Consider the following 20,489-nt stretch of genomic DNA (forward strand, 5'->3'; position numbering starts at 1 on the left):
CCGCATCCTGTGAATCTGACCTCTTTAGACCTGCACTGCTTCTTTGTGTGCCCAAATCGTGCACATCACGAACATTTTGCAACAAGGACCTTTTCATACACCTTGCAGCGAGTCCACCCAACGTTTATGTGACCTCTTCTCACAATTTCCTTTGCGAGTTCTCTGTTCTTGATTCTTAAAGCGAGGGACTTCGATGCCTCTTTTTTGTCACCCATACTACTTTGACATCCTCCTCGTTTCCGTCGAGGTTGTTTTGTTGAATGATTCTCTCTGGAATCTGCTTTTCAATTACTGCGAGACCAACACCAACAAATTTAACCTCTGGGAGAGACCCTCGAAAATTCGCGTAGCAAAGTGATGAGTCTTTTGGCTAGCCTTAAAGCCTAACTCTAACTTCTTGAGACCTGCGAACCTAACTGCAACTACTGCGACTCCATTTTTGATTTCTTTAACTTCAACATCTATGAGCTAGAACTCAGCTGGTTCAAAGTACTTCTGCAGTTTGTCTCTTAATTCACGTTGCGGGTTCTCATTCACTGTTGTGTCTTTTATCAAAAGTGTTGGTTTTGTTCCGTGCATGCTGTTCTTTAATTCCTCACCACCTATTGAAACTGTTTGTGGGGAGGTGTTGTCATGCTTGCTGGTTTCGGCCTTGCCAGTCACATATGCATTGTTACTCTATTTCATGTTCATTCGCGATAGCTTAAACTAGGGAAGAGAAAGCATATACGCCTTATTTACACCAGATATATAAGACAGAACCAAAGACTGAATTTTAAACTCGACCTATCGCAGTTCGTTGCTTTTCTGTACCATGCGTGGGAAAATGCGAAACTACCGCTTGTGGAAGCTACTCTAACTCGCTATATGTTCCAGAAAAGTGAAAGCGCTGTGAAACGCTGGATGCCCATTAGGTGTAGTGGCACAAATGCAGAAGCACTGCCCTCGTAGCATTTCCGTCAGTGCCACAGGAAATGGACCACGAGGGTACTAAAGACGACACGCCGCCTGTTGAACTTTAAGAGCGGATGTAAATTGTAAAGACGTCTGTGGTGTGTTTTCTGTATTCTCAGTGTTCTTATATGAAGAACGCGTTTTACGGCACGCGTGGTTAGAGGCTTACCCCCGTATTCAGAAATGCAACTTAAGTTGAAACCCATGCTTGACTTGATCCGAGTGACGCCTATCGGGAACGCGTCGAATGAAACGCAGTGGGCGTCTTTGGGCACGTTAACGCCAGGCGTCATCTGAATCAAGTCAAGCATTTGCTTCGACTTAAGTTGCATTTCTGCATACGGAGGTTAGTCTTCTCAGTGCTGATGCAGAGCTGCTTCACTTCTTCCCCTCCCAAAGGACCTATCTGACTCGAGCGCCTCTGCTACTCCACTCCTGGCTCCACGTCAGGTCGGTCTCACGTCCACCGGGAGAGTGGCGTTTACGCCATACAACAAAGCCGGTGACGGATGCACACTCTATAGCATTTCTATCTTCGACCTAGCCGAGGTAATAAAACTGCTATCCAGTTCGTCTGCAGGAAGTAAGCCACCATGTCCAGCGTTAAGAATGCATTGTATAAGCGACGGAACTGCTCGCCATTTGTTTTTGGCAGTAACTCCATGCGCCTAAATGAAATACACTTTCGAAAACTTGTACTCCTCCGATGCAGCACGTTTTCTCAGCTGGGGCAAGGACATTGAACGTGTTCCGTCACAAGAGTGGTATGACCAATTGAGATGCAAGAGTTTTCAAGCAAGAGTAGTCAAATATCGCAGAAGCAGTCCAACAGAAAGAGTTGGTAGCACTCGGTTTGTCCCTAGACTACATAATCCGAGCCGGGCATTACCATTTTTTTTTTCGCAAATTACTGGCTTCAATCAAAGATTACAGATTCAATGGACATAATGTTGCTTTCCAATGAATTATATTTTATCTTAGTATCCCTGGGCATAAAACAGCGGACGCATGTCTGACATTGCATTTGAAATGCCTTAGCGAACGAGCCAACGAATATGGGTGGGCTTGGGCTGGCACAAAAGCATCCACCTGACTCTACGCAGTACGTCTCCCGGACCGACACCGAAATTCTGACGGGCCAGATGCACTTAAACTCCGCCTGCAACCTTTCATGGATAACTAGTTTGACGATGTAGCTTGCAAAGGAAGCGTAAATCTTATTCACTATTAAAGCGTGCTTAATCTAAAGACACAGCGTGCTTCGATCTCCGAGAAAAGCGCCATGTCAGCACAGTTCATTGTGATACACCCAGCAAATGACGGAGATGAAAACTTCTCGTAACTTCTTTAGTTGTCAGGCTCAAGATGTGTGCGTTGAATTTTTATGACTATATATTTGCTACGCAGTGCACTTAACGCCCCATTTTGCATCAACGACGGCTACTTTATTCACCCACCACCAGAAAAGTGCAGTCGCGCAGTTCATCCCACGCACAAACGTTTGCAGCTACGGCTGAGAAACACAAATGCTGCTTTCGAAAAGAAATGGAAGTACCCAAGGCTGCGTTTCAGTCCCAAATACATATTCTCGACCTTTGGCCTTATTTTCTCAGCGGTGAAACTTCGCAGTGGTTGTTCACACAAGCAACAGATAGGCGGGCTTCGGCGTCTTCAGCATTTCCGTCCGAGCGCTGAGCTTCCTTTGAGGCAACGCCTAATACCTCGCCGGTTGGTAAAGCTGTAGTGTCTGTGAAGAAAACAAAGGTGAAATAATTAGTTATGAATATTCGTCCACTATCTTTAATGGACCTGCTTAGTGAGCTATTAAAAGGAGATACCACGGTAGGTGAAACATATATTTCCACTGACTTTGGCTGCACCGTGAGACTCAGCACCATTGCTGCGTCGCTCAATTAGTAGCATAAGATTCTGTTGAAATACGTGTCTTCGAATAATAGCACTGATGGCGAAATATTTCAGTGTTGTCTATCATTAGCGTTAATCCGTCAACAAACAAAAACGTCACGCAGTCTAAAAGCACCTGTTCGAATATACGTGGAACGAAAGTGCTGCGAAGTGGTTCAAGAAATGCTGTAAAGCTGCTCCTCGTCGGCACCCTCATTTGCATGAATAGTGATTGCGCACCTTACCGACCAAACAACAGTACGAGAAGGCCACCCACCGCGAGGCCCACATGACAGCGGTTTATTCTTCGTTCCGGAACCAGCCCAATTTTGCGCACACGTTATGCCGGGTCGGCAAACATTGCTGTTTAACAGGCTTGGTTTGTTTATTCAAGCAGTACTGAAAGTTCAAAGCTAACTTGACTTGATGCATAGCTCTAGTTTCGAGAAATGGTAAGCTATCCGCTTTATGTAGTGCATTTTTCCGCATTTCCCTAATACGTTTCCCGAAAAGGCAATGCATTTATCTTGTGTACTTTCAGTACGCAATTCTCACGACAGCCGCAAAGCCCAGGACTGATAGTACCAGGGTATGACCTGACTTCTCCCTGAACTCAATAGTGCAGTAACTACCGGACTTCTATTGTCAGTACTTAATAACAGTTCCCTAACGATTAGTTGCGCTGGCAACTGTCGTTAAATTGCTAATATCCACCACCACTATGAAACTTTGTCAGCATAGGCACTTTGGTGAACGTGGTAAAGCTTGGCCCTGGAGTAAGTTAAATGGGCAATGGGCGTCGCATCCCTGTCACAAGGGCCCGGGAATTTCGGCTTCTCTCGATTACACTTCAGTTCTTTGCTAGTTTACTCTTTGTCTCTCTCTCTCTCTCTTGCTGCGTCTCAGACTGTGCTGACGTCATTGTGTCGGAACGGACCGAGCGCCGCCGCAACCGGAGAATGTCGCGAAGTGCTGATGGGGTAAATGAAATACATTTTAGCGCGCTGTAGCTCCAACTGTGCGACGTCCATTCGTCGCGCGAGCAATAGCTTCTTGAAGCAGGTCCTAGTCACTAAAGGAGGTAGTTAGGCATTGAATCTAGCTACACACCAGCAAAAATCTGTAGTAAGAACCATGAAGAGTTAGTGTAGTAATCTAGTGAAACTTATATTTTCCAAAGAACTGAAATAGTTGAACGCTTGACGTTGAACAGCCTCGAAAGTCCGCACTGTGTCCTGCCAAACCTGGTAGCATCGTGTAATTTCTATTTGAACTCACCTTGATAAATTACTTTTCAACTTTCACTTTGCCTATTGTGAAGAAACTATAAAGAAATATCTATAACTGAAAAATATTGCAGCATGAAATGTGATTCACTCAGTAATGTTTCAGAAAGAAAACGAAAATTCCATGCGAAACTGTCTTCATAGAAGGAACAGGGAAATCTGAAGGAAGAGTAAGACTGATGTCCCCACGGATCCACCCTGGCAGAACAGTGGCCATGCTTATGTAAATTAAATATGAAACAAACTCCTTCTTAGTATTTTAGAGGTTAAACTTTCAATTTCAGCGCGAGAAGCCATAATATATTTGTTAACTATACTGCGTCTATGCATTAATTTTATCAAAGACACATCACGAATTGCGATATTCAGCCAAGATGCCAGCTATGATGAGGTACCAAATAAACATCGACATACCCATAATCCAGCAATATAAAAACCTGGGTAAATACATAAGCATGACTAGGCCTACACAAATATTCACCAAGATAATATGAGAACGAAGGGGAAGCGGAATGCGACAATAATGATAGAGAGAACTTTGGGGCTGCAATAAGTGTGGGGTAAAACGCGGAATTCGGAAACGAGTATAGGTCTCAGAGGTAGTAATTATGAATGATATTGTTATGTGTAGAAAGACACCGACGAAAGAGACTATTTACAGGCTATTTACACTGGAGCCAGATGGTCAGGCCGACATTCGCTCGCGCCAAGGGAGCAGTCCCACTTCGTCGTTCTAGCGGTGGCTCACCTCTTGGGCATCTGGCGATAATATCGTAGCAATTGTGGCAAAGAAGTCCGACACGGCTGTGGACGACACGAAGGACGCGGACAAGAAGACGCAACTGCGTAGGCTTAGCCAGTACAAAACCAGGAACAGCGTCTAGCCCGAGCCCCACTTCAGTAGCGCTGGCGATCCGGCTGCGGAGCTCGGCACGGCGCACTTCTTCCTTACACAATATTGAGTGGTTAAAATCAGATATCTAGTCGAGGTTGGAAGTTCACCGAAGGTCTTTAGGCCTAGCGGCATAGGGGGCCTGCGGCAAACTGACAAATATGGCTATTCAGAGTGGCAACGTTTGGCCCCTCTCGAAGTCACTGAAGCCCCGAGCGGAACTAGATTTGAAGAAAGACTCAGGAACATGTCTGAAGGAAATGAGCGGCCAAGTACACAACTATCTCTACCACAAAAGCGCGGACACGGAATGCAAGAACAGATCAACAATGTTAGCCAGTGCGCAATGGTCACCAGTGAGAAACAAGCAAGCAGACAATAGACTCTAGAGTGTCATATTAAACACATTTTCCTTGTTATTAACATTAGGTCGGATATGTCTGATAATCTAGCAGCTTTTTCGAAAGCTGGTATGGCTACTTTTCAAGAACAGAAAAAAAGAATTTATAATTATTCTTTCAAGACACGTAGCACTGACCAAGAAATTAACGGGAAGCAATCCACCCTCGTAGGCACGAGCTATAAGTTCATTGCGAAAACAACAGAAGCAATAAGAACAACTCAGTCATCAAAAAGGAACTGTGAGAAATAGACTAAAGTGAATGCGAAGGACGCAAACAGAAAGTTCATGTAGATTTAGAAATAGAGAACAAAAGAAGTGAGGAAGCAACACCTAAAAAAATTAAATTATGGGGTTTTAGATACCAAAACTACTTTCTGATTATGACGCACGCCGTAGTGGAGGACTCCGGAAATTTCGACCTCCTGGGGTTCTTTAACGTGCATCTAAATCTATGTACACGGGTGTTTTCGCATTTCGGCCCCATTGATATGCGGCTGCCGTTGCCGGGATTCGATCCCGCGATCTCGTGCTCAGCAGCCTAAGACCATAGCCACTGAGCAACCACGGTGGGTAAAAAGCAAAACTTGTACTATAACAAATGGCAGTGCCTTGCTATTTGAAGCCCATGTTGGCACCTGAGCGTCAAATAACCGAGCACATCATACTGGAGTGATAACACATCGTACTCGAATGTCGACAATTTCGATCAGGAAGCACCTTAGCGAACGCCCACCTTGCAGAAGGGTTATGGCTGAAATCGGATGAAATTACTGGTTTTTCGGTGGTTGAGATACGAAAAATAAATTGCGCGTCTTTGAACACAATCAGGGAAAGATCAGTATAGCCGCGCTTGTTAAAGGCGCAGGCAACTGTAATATGTTGAAGCAGACGTTTCAATGAAGACGGAAAATAATAAAGAGAGATAGGCAAAATGCTAGACTGAGCAGATGTAGTAAAACGTCCCTAGCTCGAGCAGGCTAACTGCTTGTGGCTGCGCCATTTCGGAGATGCTGGCAAACTAAGTTATCGTTATCATCAATAGGTGTCATGATGGAAGGAAAAACTGAGTTGCGGCCCTAATGTCACTCTTTCTGAAGCGCCGGGACACCGGACGTTGGCTTTGCTCCGCCATTTTGGCGTGGCAGAAATTCCTATTTTGTTTACATTTCTCGCCTCGGCTGTTCCAAAATTTCGCGCGATAGATATATCCAATCAGCGTCACGCAGTCCGCGTACTGTGCTCAAGCGTTGAAAGGAGTTCATGGTGAACTCAGCAAATTAAGCCAGGAGGCTGGTCCGTGCTACTTTGGCGGCTTTTGTAATCTGCCCATTCTTACTGCGCTGCAAGAATGCACAGGTGATGACCGGCATCACACTTTAATTACGCTCTAAAAACAAAGAGAGTTCCGGGCACTCTCTTTGAGGGAGTATCCACTTGTCCCATATTTCACTCTCTTTTCGAGAGTAGATCAACCCTCTTTGAGAGAGAGTAGGATAACTCCTCCTGACAGAGTTTTCTTGCTCCACTGCAAGGGAGTTCTAGTACTCTTCTGCAGAGTGCCAATACTCTCCCCACAAGGGTAATAGTACTACCCCAGACCGAGTACTCCTACTCCTCCAAACCGAGTACTTCTACTCCTCCAAGCCGAGTGTTCCTACTCCCCCAAACAGAGTGCTTGTACTCCTTCAGAACAGAATGCTAGTACTCTTCCCAATAGTGTGAAAGCACGATGTAGATCCACGGTGACGTTAGAAGGGATTCGCAATTCTTGCACGTGGGGAATATATAATCCCTTCATTAGCAGCACCTGCACTTATGCTTGGTGAATGCGGTGTAATCTGTAGTCACCGAGTTACTCAAATGAAACATTTTCTCTTAAAAGGTTAAAATGTTTACTGATCAGTCACAAGCCATATTCAATCATATGAAAAACCTACTGAGAAACACATAAAATCACATTAGAATGATACCCATGAACTTTAGAACACATCTTGGAATAAGACATGAGTATATCTCCAAAGTCATCAGTATTACACCGTAGAAATATTCTTTAATTTCAATTGGCTCCTTATATTCAAAAACAAAGTATTCAATGAAAAAGTAAACATAGAGAAAACGTGTGCACACTCACAAAGTATTGACACTATGATCGAAGAGAAATAAGCGCCACATTACTGGCCAGCCAACGCATTTCTGGCAAAAAACGCGTGCACATATATGGCAGAGGTTACCTGATGAGCTACTAAGCATAGGGCTGGTAATTTAATTGTGCAAAAAACTTTCTTGTGTGCCGTTCTATGACACACAATGATATAGAATGGCACACGTTTCTCTATGTTACATGTGGGTATCATATGATAAATGTCGGTATAATACGACTATATTACAGAATGAGAAACCACCATTTTACATTTTAATATTAATTTTAAATTCCAAGTGACTCTCCAATGTCTAAGACGTAAGGTGTGCACCACGGTGTACACAGTTGAAGGCCTTAATTGCTCCTCTCTTTCGCTTCGGGAGGCACGAGCGGTTCTAATGAACTGGTTTCGTGAGCATGCACGTAAACGATGACTTCTTATATATGGACCTATGGAGCAGCGCACATGAGCACACACCGCAATAACAAAACCGTCCTTTGCCCCTTTGCATAAAAAAATGACGCGTGACATCCTCCGCCATATTCCCGTAGCGCGTGGACTGGGTAGGGCCTCTTAGTTTTTTTTCCTTCCTCTGCGCTAGGTATCACTGTTGAAAAATCCCCGTTCATTGACATCAATCGATAAGTGCACCCAGCAACCTGCGAAGGTGCTTTTGTGCGTGACGGGGTGCATTTTCGAGAAAGTGTAACAACACCGTCTGGACATAGACGCGCGGTGCGGGCTGCAGCTTTTTTTATGCGGGCCCGGCCAATCCGGTAGCAATACTAAGCGCTGGCTGTAGCGACAGACCGATAAAAGGCAGGATTAGACCACAGCGAGATAGGAAACGACGCACAAGGGTTATATAAGAATAGAAAATTTTGTTACGTAAATATGTACGGTGGTCACAAGCTGTAAGAATGGCTGAAAACTAAAACGCATCTGAATTACGAAGCGTTTAGCACGTACGCCTTGACCGAAGCGCATCTACGAGTTTTGGAGTAGCCGCCTGTTACTGACAATTTTGTATGGGAATGGTGCAGCATAATTACTGGGTCAAGGGAAGGCCTATGCGTATGCCCGCTAAATAGGCAGGGTAGGAAGCGGCAAAGAATAAGATAGACGTGTAAGGAGCATGTATAGATTAGCGGCGCATGGCAAGGCGAAAATACGTGGATTGGAGTAGCCTACTTACGGACAGGTATTCACAGCGGAGATAAAAATAAAAAAATGTTTTATTGCATTAGGAGTGACATTAATTAGTTCAAGAAATCGGGCTAGGTTACATTAGAAGATTTGAATGTGCACATAGATTATTTAGACAAATATGCTGATTGCAACGGTTCTCTTGTGTTTAATATGTTTGACGAACAGAATTCTATAGCAGTTATCAAAGAGAAAAAGTGCGTTAGCAGATTACATTTTATGGTTAAAATCTGATATCTTGTCGGGGTTCGAAGTTAACAAGAGATCGTTAGGCCGGTTAGCTTTGGGAGCCTAGGGTAAAACCACAAATGAGGTACTGCAGGGTGACATGGGCTGGGCCTCATTTTGAAGTCAGACAAGCACAGAAAAAAATTTGTTTTGAAGACTCAAGAATATGGATGAAAGTAACTGTGCAGCTAAAGTGCACAAGTATCTGTACCCGAAACGTGCGGACACAGAATGTCGGAAGAAGTCATGACAGTTGGCAACCAAGTACAGGGTAAAAGAAACGGTAAATGGGCAACCAAGAGTCATCAGAACGGAAGTGAGAGAAACATGGACAGTTAATTGAATGTCGAAAAGTGCAAACAAAAAGGACCAAGCAAGTTTACAAGAACGAGAAGAAAGAAATTAGAAGGCAAAATCTGTGCGATAACCCAAAGGGCAGTGCCTTGCTATTTGAAGCTTGAGCCGGTTATCTAAAGACAAAAACGTACTGGAGCAAATATTCGGAGCTAGATGAGGTGTGTGTATGCTGCAGCGAAAAATCCGGAGGTCACTAAGCACATCGTAATGAAATGCGAGGGGATTCACCCAGTGAGAACCGTAAGTAATGTACACCTTCCAGAAGCGCTTGAGATTAAAGTGGACGGAAGCGTCAACCGGTCAGCAGGTTAGATTAGCAACAAGCATTTACAGTATTGGTGAGAAAAAAAAAACACGGGATAGATTTACAAGGCCGGGTCTCTTAGAGCCATAGCTAGCGGTACAAGGCAGATATTTAAGAAAAAAATTATTAAGCAGATGTATACAAATATGTTAGATAAAAGCATGTATAGCATACCTGATTAAATCGAGCAGGGTGGGTGACTATTTGTCACTGCCCCGTTTCAAATGGTGTGCCATTAAATCACGATCAAGTGGTACGTTATAGATTTCCCGAATTGCACAGTAGACACCAACTAAACGATTTTTAAAAATAACATGACAGAACTCACTGAGACTTACATATCAACTATCATTTTAACAGAGCGACCTTCGTCCCTATGGTTCAACAACAAATTAAAACGACTAAGCAATAAAAAGTAAAGATTGTTTCATAAAGTCAAGCATTCCAATGCCACTCCGGCCTGGGAAAAATAATACGTCACTGAAAAGAAGTTTGATTCTTTGGCCGCAACAGCAAAACGAACCTTTTACTCAACAACACTCCCTAACCTACTGCAAAACAATCCCAAACAATTCTGGAAATACATTACCGCAAATAACCGTAAACCATTAGTGTTGTATGATAACGAGAATAAACGTGTTCCAGACCATAAAGTATGTGAAGTACTAAACTCTGCCTACTCTTTCGTGTTCACTTCTGAACTTAACACTGACCTGCCAGACTGTCCTTACCTCAACAACCCAACAATGCCGGGCATAACAATCGAAGCATATGGTATCACCAAGCTAACTGAAACCCTTAAATTAACATCCTCAGCCGGCATCGATGGAATCAATTCCAGAATGCTTAAGAACAATGCGCACATCTCTAGTGTATTTTTATGCTATATCTTTCAGCAATCATTATCATCTGGAGGGGTGCCGCAAGTCTGGAAAGTAAGTAAGATAATCCCTACACCAAAAAAGGATCATCGTCGTCGTGGCATAATTACCGTCCAATTTCCCTCATCAGTGTTTGTTCTAAACTAATGGAGCTTATAATTTATTCTCACATTCTAAACTACCTAACATCCGCTTATTTCTTTATTCCTAATCAATACGGTTTTCAGAAAGGCATGCCTTCCGAGACTCAACTATCTCTATTCGTTAATGACATCAGCTCGCATTTTGATCAAAATATACCCATAGACGCCCTCTTCCTAGAATTCGAAAAGACTTTCCACAAGGTTCCCAATGAACGGCTCTTCCTAAAACTATCACGTCTTCATCTTAACCCTTGTGTTCTCCAATGGATACTCAACTTTCGGACTAACCGTCAACAGTTTGTTTACGCTAACAAATGCTCGCCTAATTTACCACCCGTTATCTCCGATGTGCCACAAGGCACAGTCCTGGGACCGCTGCTCTATAGGTTGTTCTTCCAAAATTCGTTTATTTGCTGATGATTGTGTAATCTATCGTCCTATTACTAACGACGCTGATTTTCGCGCTCTCCAGTCCGACCTTAACGTCATTGAAACTTGGTGTAATAACGGGCTAATGTACCCTCAACGTCAAACAAACGTCGCTGCTTACTTTCCATCGTCGCCAATCATTTATTTGAGCTAATTACATTATCGCCGGCTCGGAAATGTGTGCTGTGACTTATTATAAGTACCTAGGTATTAACTTGTCCAATAGCCTCTGTTGGTCCTCGCACATTTGCAGCGTTAGCAATGATGCCAATCGTATACTATGCTACCTGCACCGTAGTGTACGCCTTGTTCCCCCTTCAGTAAAACTACTCGCATATTTAACAATCATTCGACCCAAAATGGAATACGCATGCTCAGTGTGGGACCCACACCAATCTAACCTGGCAGCAGCATTAGAATCCATACAGAATCGCGCAGCGAGGTTCATTTATTCTGACTTCTCTTACCACATATCTACTCTTACTCTACTCTTACTCTTATTCTGACTACTCTTACCTGTACCTTTCTGTACGCACTTTATTTCTTCATTTTCATTATTTATACTTATTGTGTTGCAATGATTTCTTGTATGTATAATTGTATCATTCGTATATATAAGTATGTATATGTGTGTATTATGTGTATATATGTATATATTTTCTTGCACTGTTGTCTGCTGTGCTCGTGGCGCCAGGGGCCTAGTCAGGCGTGTATAGTCTCGCCTTTTGCTCGGGCGCCATGACAATCTTGTATTGTCAAAATTGTAATAAACTTCAAACTTCAAACACTAGCGTTACTAAACTTAAGTCATCTCTGAACCTTGGAACCATCGCAAGACAGCAAGACTGTGCCTCTTTTACAAATTTTATCACTCACTACTTCATCAGGCCGACATCACGCCTGCCCATCGCGCTTCATCCTATCATAGCCATTCAAAGGCTGTTTATTTCCCTCCAGCTCGCACCTCCGCTCTTCTTAACTCTCTCTTCGTTCAAACAGTGAAAGACTGGAATCATCTACCTGCTGAAGTGTTGCACCACTCCGGTCGTTCATCATTCAAGGCATCCAAAGCCCCAAATGCGGTAGTTGAGGTACAAATAAATAAATAAATAAATCAGCGTCATCATCATCATCAGCCTCATCATCACCATTCACCATGAACATTCGTATGTTCGTGCGACATGCTCCAATGTGAATGGCGCATGTTACAATATAACTTACCACATATCGTGAACAATCACGACTTAAGGGAAATATTAACCGCACTGGGACGGAATAAATCACGTAAATGTTTGCTGTTAGTGATTATTGCACATTGCAAATCACTTCTATGAAATTTCTGAAGGTGGAGGAAGTATTCACGAAAGGTAAAGTTGTAATTCACCCGAATACAGCACGAAGCTGCAAAGGAAACCCGTACGGGTTTCTCAGAAATAAGGCCTCACACTGGACGAAAAATTCGCCCTGGTCCGGGATTTGAGCCCGGGACCAACACCTTTCCGGGACCGTCGCTCTACCATCTCAGCTAACAGGAGGCTACCAGATTCAAGCACAAGGGTGAATTACTGGACAACTCGACCTAAAGGGGCACAGAATATGGCAAACCAGTTCTGCGGAATTCCGCAAGTTGGAATATGTATTCATGAAAGGTAAGATTTCCTGAACCCAAATGCAGCACGAAGCTGCAAAGGTAACCCATACGGGTTTCTAAGAAATAAGGGCTCACATTTGAGGAAAAATTTGGCCTGGTCCGTGATTTGGGCTCGTGACTGATACCTTTGTGGGGCCGTCGCTCTACCATCGGAGATAACAGGAGACTAGCAGATGAAGGCACGTGGGCGAATTGATCAACAAGTCGATGTAAAGGGACGTAGAATATGGCAAATCATATTCATCAACAGCCTATTTATCTCAGATGCAGGACGATGACCGCTACTTGCGATCTCCAATTACCCCTGTCCTGCGCCAACCGACTCCAGCTTGCACCTGCAAATTTCTTAATTTCATCACCCTACCAAGTCTTCTGCCGTCCTCGATTGCGCTTCCCTTCTCTTGGCACCCATTCTGTAAATCTAATGGTTCACCGGTGATCTAACCTACGCATTGCATGACCTGCCCAGCTCCGTTTCTTTCTGCTAATGTCAATTATAATACTGGCTGTAACTGCTTGTCGTATGATCCACACCGCTCTCTTCCTGTCTTTTAACCTCATGCTTAACATTCTTCGTTCCATCTCTCTTTGCACCGTTCTTAACTTGTTTTCGAGCTTCTTTGCCAGTCTCCATGTTTCTGCCTCATATGTCAGCACCAGTAGTGTGCACATGTTGTACATCCTTATTCTTCATTAAAAAATTAAATTATGGGGTTTTACGTGCCAAAATCACTTTCTGATTATGAGGCGCGCCGTAGTGGAGGACTCCGGAAATTTCGACCACCTGCGGATCTTTAACGTGCACCTAAATCTAAGTACACGGGTGTTTTCGCATTTCGCCCCCATCGAAATGCGGCCGCCGTGGCCAGGATTCGATCCCGCGACCTCGTGCTCAGCAGCGTAACACCTTATTCTTCATGATAATGGTAAGCTTCCGGTAAGTATCTGAAAATGTTTGGTGAATGCGCTCCAACCCATTTTTATTCTTCGGTAAGTTTCCTTCTCATGATCAGGGTCCCTTGTAAGTGACTTAAGCAAACGTACCCTTTCACAGACCCTCGAGGCTGACTGGCGATCCTGAACTCTTGTTCCCTTGCCCGGTTATGGATCCTCATCTTTGCCTTCTGCATAATAATTTTCAACCCCACTCTTACATCCTTTCTTTTAAGGTGCTCAGTCATTTGTTGCAACTCGTCTGCAGTGATGCTGAAGACGACAATATCATCTGCAAATCTATGGTTCGTGACATATTCGCTGTTGATCATTACTCCTAATCCTTCCCAGTGTAATAGCTCGAATACTTCTTACAGGCACGCAGTGAATACCATTGGAGAGATTGTGTCTCCTTGCCTCACCCCTTTCATCATACATATCTTCCTCCATGTGGAGAATTAAGGTATCTGTGGAATCTCTGCACTTTCCAATATATTTTTGTAAGCGTCGCGTACTCCTTGATTACGTAATACCTCTATCTGCTATTATTTCAACTGAATCAAATGCTTTTTCTTAATATATAAAAGCCGTCTAGAGGGGCTAATTGTACTCTGCAAATTTCTCAATCGCCTGATTGGAGACGTTGATGTGATTAATTGTAGGGTATCCCTTCCTGAAACCTGCCTGTTCCCTTGGTTGACTAAAGCCCATTGTCGCCCCTAATCTCTAGCAGATTATGTTGGTGAATATTTCATATACTATTGGAAGGAAGGTATTGGGTCTAAAATTTTTCCATTCTGTAACGTCTCACTTTTCTTGAATTACTATAATGCTGGCATTCTTCCAGTTCTCTGGGACCCTTGAAGTCGATAGACTGTTTGTATAAAGGGCCGCTACTTCTTCAAGCATCACATCTCCACCATTTTTCATTACATCGAGTGGTACTCCACCTTCGGGATTCTGGCGAATCGTACTGCTCGCTAGCGCACGTGCTCTGGCAATGTTCAGCGCTAAGCGGCACCGTGTTCCGTAAAGAAGAAGACTGGGTGGACGCCCTGCGAAGCGACGACTTCAGACCCAGCTCCGGACCGTCCAGAGGGCTCACGAAACGGCGGAGGCTCACGGGCTTCCCGTCCCAACGTGGGTGGGGTCCGCGACCCCTGCCGACCACTAAACAAAGAGTGGGTGGGGAGGGCTTCCTCCTGGGTTACGCTTCATCTTTAACAGTGGAACGCGACAGCATTCAAAGATCCCTGACTGCTTCTCACGCTTCCCGGCAACCGCAGCCTATGTAGCGTTAATTTTTACCGAGAAACGCTCGCGGCGATTCCTATGCACGAAGGCGGGCTTTCTTGTAGAAACGCGGCCTCTTGCGTGGGCCGCGATGCGGCGGAGGCGAGCATTATGTGGCAATGTTTCAAGGAAGCGAGTACGCCGCTACGTGGACTGCGAGATATTCACGCGCGGGCGCGCACCAACGGCGGACGCCGTCGGCAGTCTATGTATTGTAGACAGGCTAATAAGGGGTTCGTTTGAGTTTTCCCGTAACAGAATTATGTTTTCTCGTATACTGAAATTACAATCCGAGAACTTTCATGTCTGTAGGTTGTGTGTAAGTAGTACTTTATGATTGCTCTGCGTATTTTAGCTTGATAAATACAATAAGTGCAGTGAGATTCTTGTGCCACATAGAGGTCCTAGGTTTGTATGGTGGGAAAATCTGTTTGCTGGAACGACGTCCGAGACGGACGCCGGATATTCTGCGACATGGGCCCCTTAAGTTCTGGGGATTTCCGCAAGGTGTAGAAAGTATTCATAAAAGGTAAAATTGTTATCCACTTGAATGTGGCACGATGCTGCGAAGTAAAACAATACGGGTTTCACTGAAATAAAGCCTCAAAGTTGAGGAAGAATTCGTCCTGGTCCTGGAATTGAGGCGCGACCAGCACACTTCCAGGGTGGTCCCTCTACCATCTGAGATAACAGGAATGTTGCAGATCGAAGTACGAGGGTGGGTTCATAGACAAGTCGGTGCAAAGGGACACAGAATGTGGCAAATCTGTTCTGCAGAATTCCACAAGCTGCACGCAGTATTTATGAATGGTAAAATTGACATCCACACGAATGTAGCACGAAGCTGCAAAGGAAAGCCATACGGGTTTCTCGGAAATCCGGCTTCACAGTTGAGGAAAAATACGTCAGAGTAGTGCTTGCCTGAGCTCGTTGGTTGTACGTACATATGAGAATTGGTTTCCAGTGGAACGTTCTGACACGGACAGGTAGAGACCAAGACTCAGGCTGGATTATCGTTCGTATCGTACATTTCGTCCTGATTCAGGATTTGAGACCTGGACCAACAGCATTCCGGGGTGGAAGCTATACCATATGAGCTAACAGGAGGGTGGTAGATCGAACTACGAGGGTAAATTAATCGACACCCTTATCTAAAGGCACACAAGATATGGCAAATCAGTTCCGCGCAACTCTGCAAGATGGAGGAAGTATTCATGAAAAGTAAAATTGTCATCAACTCGAATATAGCACGAAGCTGCAGAGCAAACCCGTATGGGTTCCTCGAAATTAAAGCCTTGCAGTTGAGGAAAGAATTTGTCCTGGTCCTGGATTTGAGGCCAAAACCAACGCCTTTCCGGGGCAACCGCTATACCACCTGAGCTCACAGGAAGCTAGTAGATCGACGCAAGCGTGCCAATTAATGTACAACTATATGTAAAGGGACGCAGAATATCGCACATTACTTCTGCGGAATCGCGCAAGGTGAAGTAAGTATTCGTGAAAGATGAAATTGTCATCCACGGAAACCCGACGGGTTTCCTTTGCAGCTTCGTGCTATATGTTGTGGGTCAATAAATTGAACTCAGCAAAAATAAGGCGAATTACCGCTTATGGGTGGCAAGCTAGCCGCGTAGCCCACGCAACTTCACTGCACGTACTGCAGATGGACGGTCGCCAGTTAAGAATGACGATAGCGCTTCTTCGCACTTCTCATTTGCAACATTATTACAGCTGCTCTGCAGAGGTGTTTGTGGTTACCGAAGACGCAACCGAATAAAAGCACAAGTGGGACAGAAGCTCGTGCGTTTTTATGGAATCTGAAGCACAACTAAATAAAAGCTTGAATCCAAAGAATAATGAAATCTTTGACTGATACACTAGAAAAAATGTTTCCGTTACTCGTCCGAAAGGTTAACACTCCACTGCAACATGGCTTGATAATTAGATGAGGTAGCAAGATTCAAGCTTGCCCCCTTCATAGTTAGGCTGGTTCGTTCGTCGCATTTTACAGATCCATAAAGTTTCTTATGTAATTCAGCGGAGCCCAAAATATGTTCGCTTATTTTTCATGATCAGCTTGCATGATTTCTGCATAACCTGTTTCTGCATTACGTAAAAGGAACTAGCCAAAAGATCAATCCAAACGATCAACGTTTCATGTATGCTGCCTTCCTAATGATGATGATATGAGCGTCTCTTTTTGTTGCATACTAGTTTTTATAATCGTTTATACGCAAGCTGAATTCTTGAAATAAAGAATGAAGCGTCAACTAATTGTGAAATTGTGAAACTGAAGAACACAATGTCGGAATACATGGTGGGTGAAATCATTCATTGAATAAATGGTGATCACATATCTGTATTTCACTGCTTTCTGTTTTTTATGCTCATTAGTCACTAATTTAGTAAACGAGTCACATCGTATTTCCCGGTCAACTACGCCAACATTGTCTTTCTATGTCGACACATACTTGACCCTTTGTTTTTTACCAAAAAGCCAGGTCGGCCGACCCTCGAGATTCTGAGGTGTATGGTGCGATGTGGCTAATTTTAGACAGTATTGTACTAAATCTATCCGTACCATTAATTTTACTTGCTCCGCGACTTATTCTTGCTTTCTGTTTCATTGTGACCTACGTTATGACATACTCTATGAATTGCTAGTACACTCTGCAGTTGTGAAAGGGCAGTTTTTTCTGTGAATCTCACAAGATATAAATATTCTAGATACTACAAATCCGTGTGCGTTCCCAAAAGAATACCCTCTCTTCAGTAATGTGTGTGCTCGCCTATTTTGCGCCACCAACACATCCTCGCGCTTCCACCCATCTCCTGCGTATCCATCCATTCTCCGTGAATTTGTTAAATTTTATCCCGACTATCCCAAAATATCAATGGCTCTAGCAATGTGTCTCAGTCCTGCTTTCTCACTCAAAGCATACCCTGACATTCGAATAGAAAAGCTACTTTGGTTTCTCCATTATTTTCTTGCGTTAAGCATGAGTAGTATTATTCTGAAAGCTTTTTCACATGAACGTGCGTTCTCAGACCATTGAACTCCTGCCTTTCAACAATGATGAACTTTTTCCTTTTCAATTTATAGTGTAGGGTATGCATATAAAACTTCCTCTATAATACGAACTTTCGGGTTACTAATATTGTTATTGAAATTTTAATGTGCTTTTATTGTGGCCTCTCTATTCCATTTACTAACTCTCTGGTCATCTTAGTTTAGTCATAGACCCACTTATGCAAAAACTTGCCCATACCGCTTCAAAACTGCGAACGGCAGCCAACTTTGTATTTCTTTACTTTGGGAGATTTCTTTGTAGTTTCTTTGTAGCTTCATTTTTTTCTTTAGGTGTAAGTCGTCGCTTCATTTGATGAAGCTGCATCCAACGGTGGGTTGCTGGTAACTGTTCCATCTATGTTGAAGTTATGGAATTTCTGATTTCTAAAGGCGCGCTTACCTGGCACCAAGAGGCCAGAAATGGCAAAAGCGAGGAGGGCCGCCATAACCTTCATTGTCCTTCTGCAGAAAAAGAAGTACAACATTTAGTTAGAACCTAATATATAGGCGCTAATATTCTTGTCTATTTATTTAGGTGTAGAAATGAATTGCTGTGGGGAAGTTCTATGAAGATGCATACGAAGTAACGTAACGAAAATATAGGACAAGAAGAAACAAAGGTCGTTCAGGTGTATGCAAGACTAAGTGGAACACTGTGGAAAATGAGAATTTCTTAAGAAAACAATATTGCATAATACGCAAACACTACTACACATCCAGCTCAACGACGCATTGCTTATATCGGGTAACCAACAAATGTGTATATGCACTGTGAAATTTTCGAATGAAGACATCAATAATAGCACTGACACATGCTCAGACAGCCAAGATCGTTCCTTGCACTGTAATAAAAGGCCTTCAAGGACGTCAGTGCACAGTCGATTTGGTTGTTTCACTGTTGCTTTCGTCCTTTGCTGGACCGTACAGGCATTGTGTGTCGGTCAAAATTAATCCCATTAACCTTTACACATGCCTCGCATTCAGTTGACGCGTTGTCCTCAATTCCATTTCCTAACTCCCCATCGCACTCCGCAATATATGTAGTGACCATTTTGAAACTTCTCGGAATTTTTCAAAATCGCCTATGGCAGATAGCATAGTTCTTGTAGTTGAACTGGAATATTTGAGGGGAGAGGCATTACTACCACGAGAAAAAAAAAGTCCTATTGAACTGTATAATAACAATTATACATTTAACTTCCTGATTAATTACTTCATAGAACACATTGCAGTTTACAAAGTGTAGCTGACGTGATTTCAAGAAGTACCCACTTGAAATTAATTTCCAGGATGAAACCAGTTTCGAGATGTTATTTTCAGAATTGTGGGACGAAATACACGGTCGTTTCAGTTACTTTCGTCCTTCAATGCATCAAACCGCGTTTTGTTAAAAAAAGGAAGGGAAAAAAGACAGTCCATTTTTACGGCTAGTTTTATGGAGCGCATACCAGAACTGGCGTCATTCTGCAAATTTATTCCGTGTAGATAGGCCCTGCAAACTCAGCAGCTACATTTCTTAAATTTCTATATCAGCTGTAAATTATGAAGTTACCAATATTGCTCATTTAGTCAGAATATGTGTTTCGATTTCTCGTGCAAGTATTGTCCGCGTCTCAGAATAACAGGCCTGAAGGACTAAAATACGTTATCTGCGACAAGTGGTCTTTAAAAATTTCATAAAACGTAAAGGTAGTCTCACCGTACGATATACTGTCCGCTTACCTTTCTGTCTCTGTTCTACAACTATAAAGAACCAAACTTTTGCAGACAAGATAAGGAATTGCGTGCGGATCTTTCGATCGTCCTAAATGAAACTGTTTTAACGAGCGCGTGACGTCGGTATAATATACCGGGCGAATATGCGAACGTGACGTGCGCAAACATTTCTGTGTCCGTTACTGCTGATTGCGACAGCAGGGCGCCGTCATACGCTGCTGGTCCTGAGTTTTCGAAAAGCTTTGCACCTGTGTGCTCAAAAATAGAGTGGCATATGATGGAATGGTTCCAAAGAGCAAAGCATAAAGATGGCTACATCACTTGACGGCTCATCAGTGCGACAACAAAATAGTTGCCTGTCATAGTGGTATTAGTTCAAATGGAGTAGCACATGAAATAGTTTTGAAACAAGTGCTCAGTCACTGCAGGTCGTCCCTTAATGAAGGGAGCTGATGAAGGTACAAAGGGGCATTTTCCAGAAGGTCGTGCTCCAGCACAAAAGTTAACTCCTTTTACACTTTTCATGTAACTTTCGCAACAGCAATTTGATTGGTGACAATAGCTGAGAAAAATAGGTGCAGTATAGAGGCATTTAAAGTCCACTTTAATTTAGGACTTGACTTGAGAGGCTAGAAACCAAAGGCTGGACACAAAGGGTAGAAACTAAAGGGCAGCTGGAGTGCCTGGGTCCCTGGGT

At 43.5% G+C, this 20,489-nt stretch overlaps 1 long non-coding RNA gene across 1 annotated transcript; it reads right to left on the bottom strand.

The window, feature by feature from the left end:
• Positions 1-2,377: 2,377 nt before the first annotated feature.
• LOC135909022 (uncharacterized) lies at positions 2,378-19,885 on the bottom strand. The gene is made up of 3 exons (XR_010566532.1): positions 19,799-19,885; positions 18,477-18,538; positions 2,378-2,701 (listed from the first exon to the last, which is right to left on the bottom strand). It is a non-coding gene; the product is annotated as an uncharacterized lncRNA (long non-coding RNA).
• Positions 19,886-20,489: the final 604 nt, after the last annotated feature.

This window comes from Dermacentor albipictus, chromosome 2 (genome assembly GCF_038994185.2).
Source record: "Dermacentor albipictus isolate Rhodes 1998 colony chromosome 2, USDA_Dalb.pri_finalv2, whole genome shotgun sequence".
NCBI lineage: Eukaryota > Metazoa > Arthropoda > Arachnida > Ixodida > Ixodidae > Dermacentor > Dermacentor albipictus.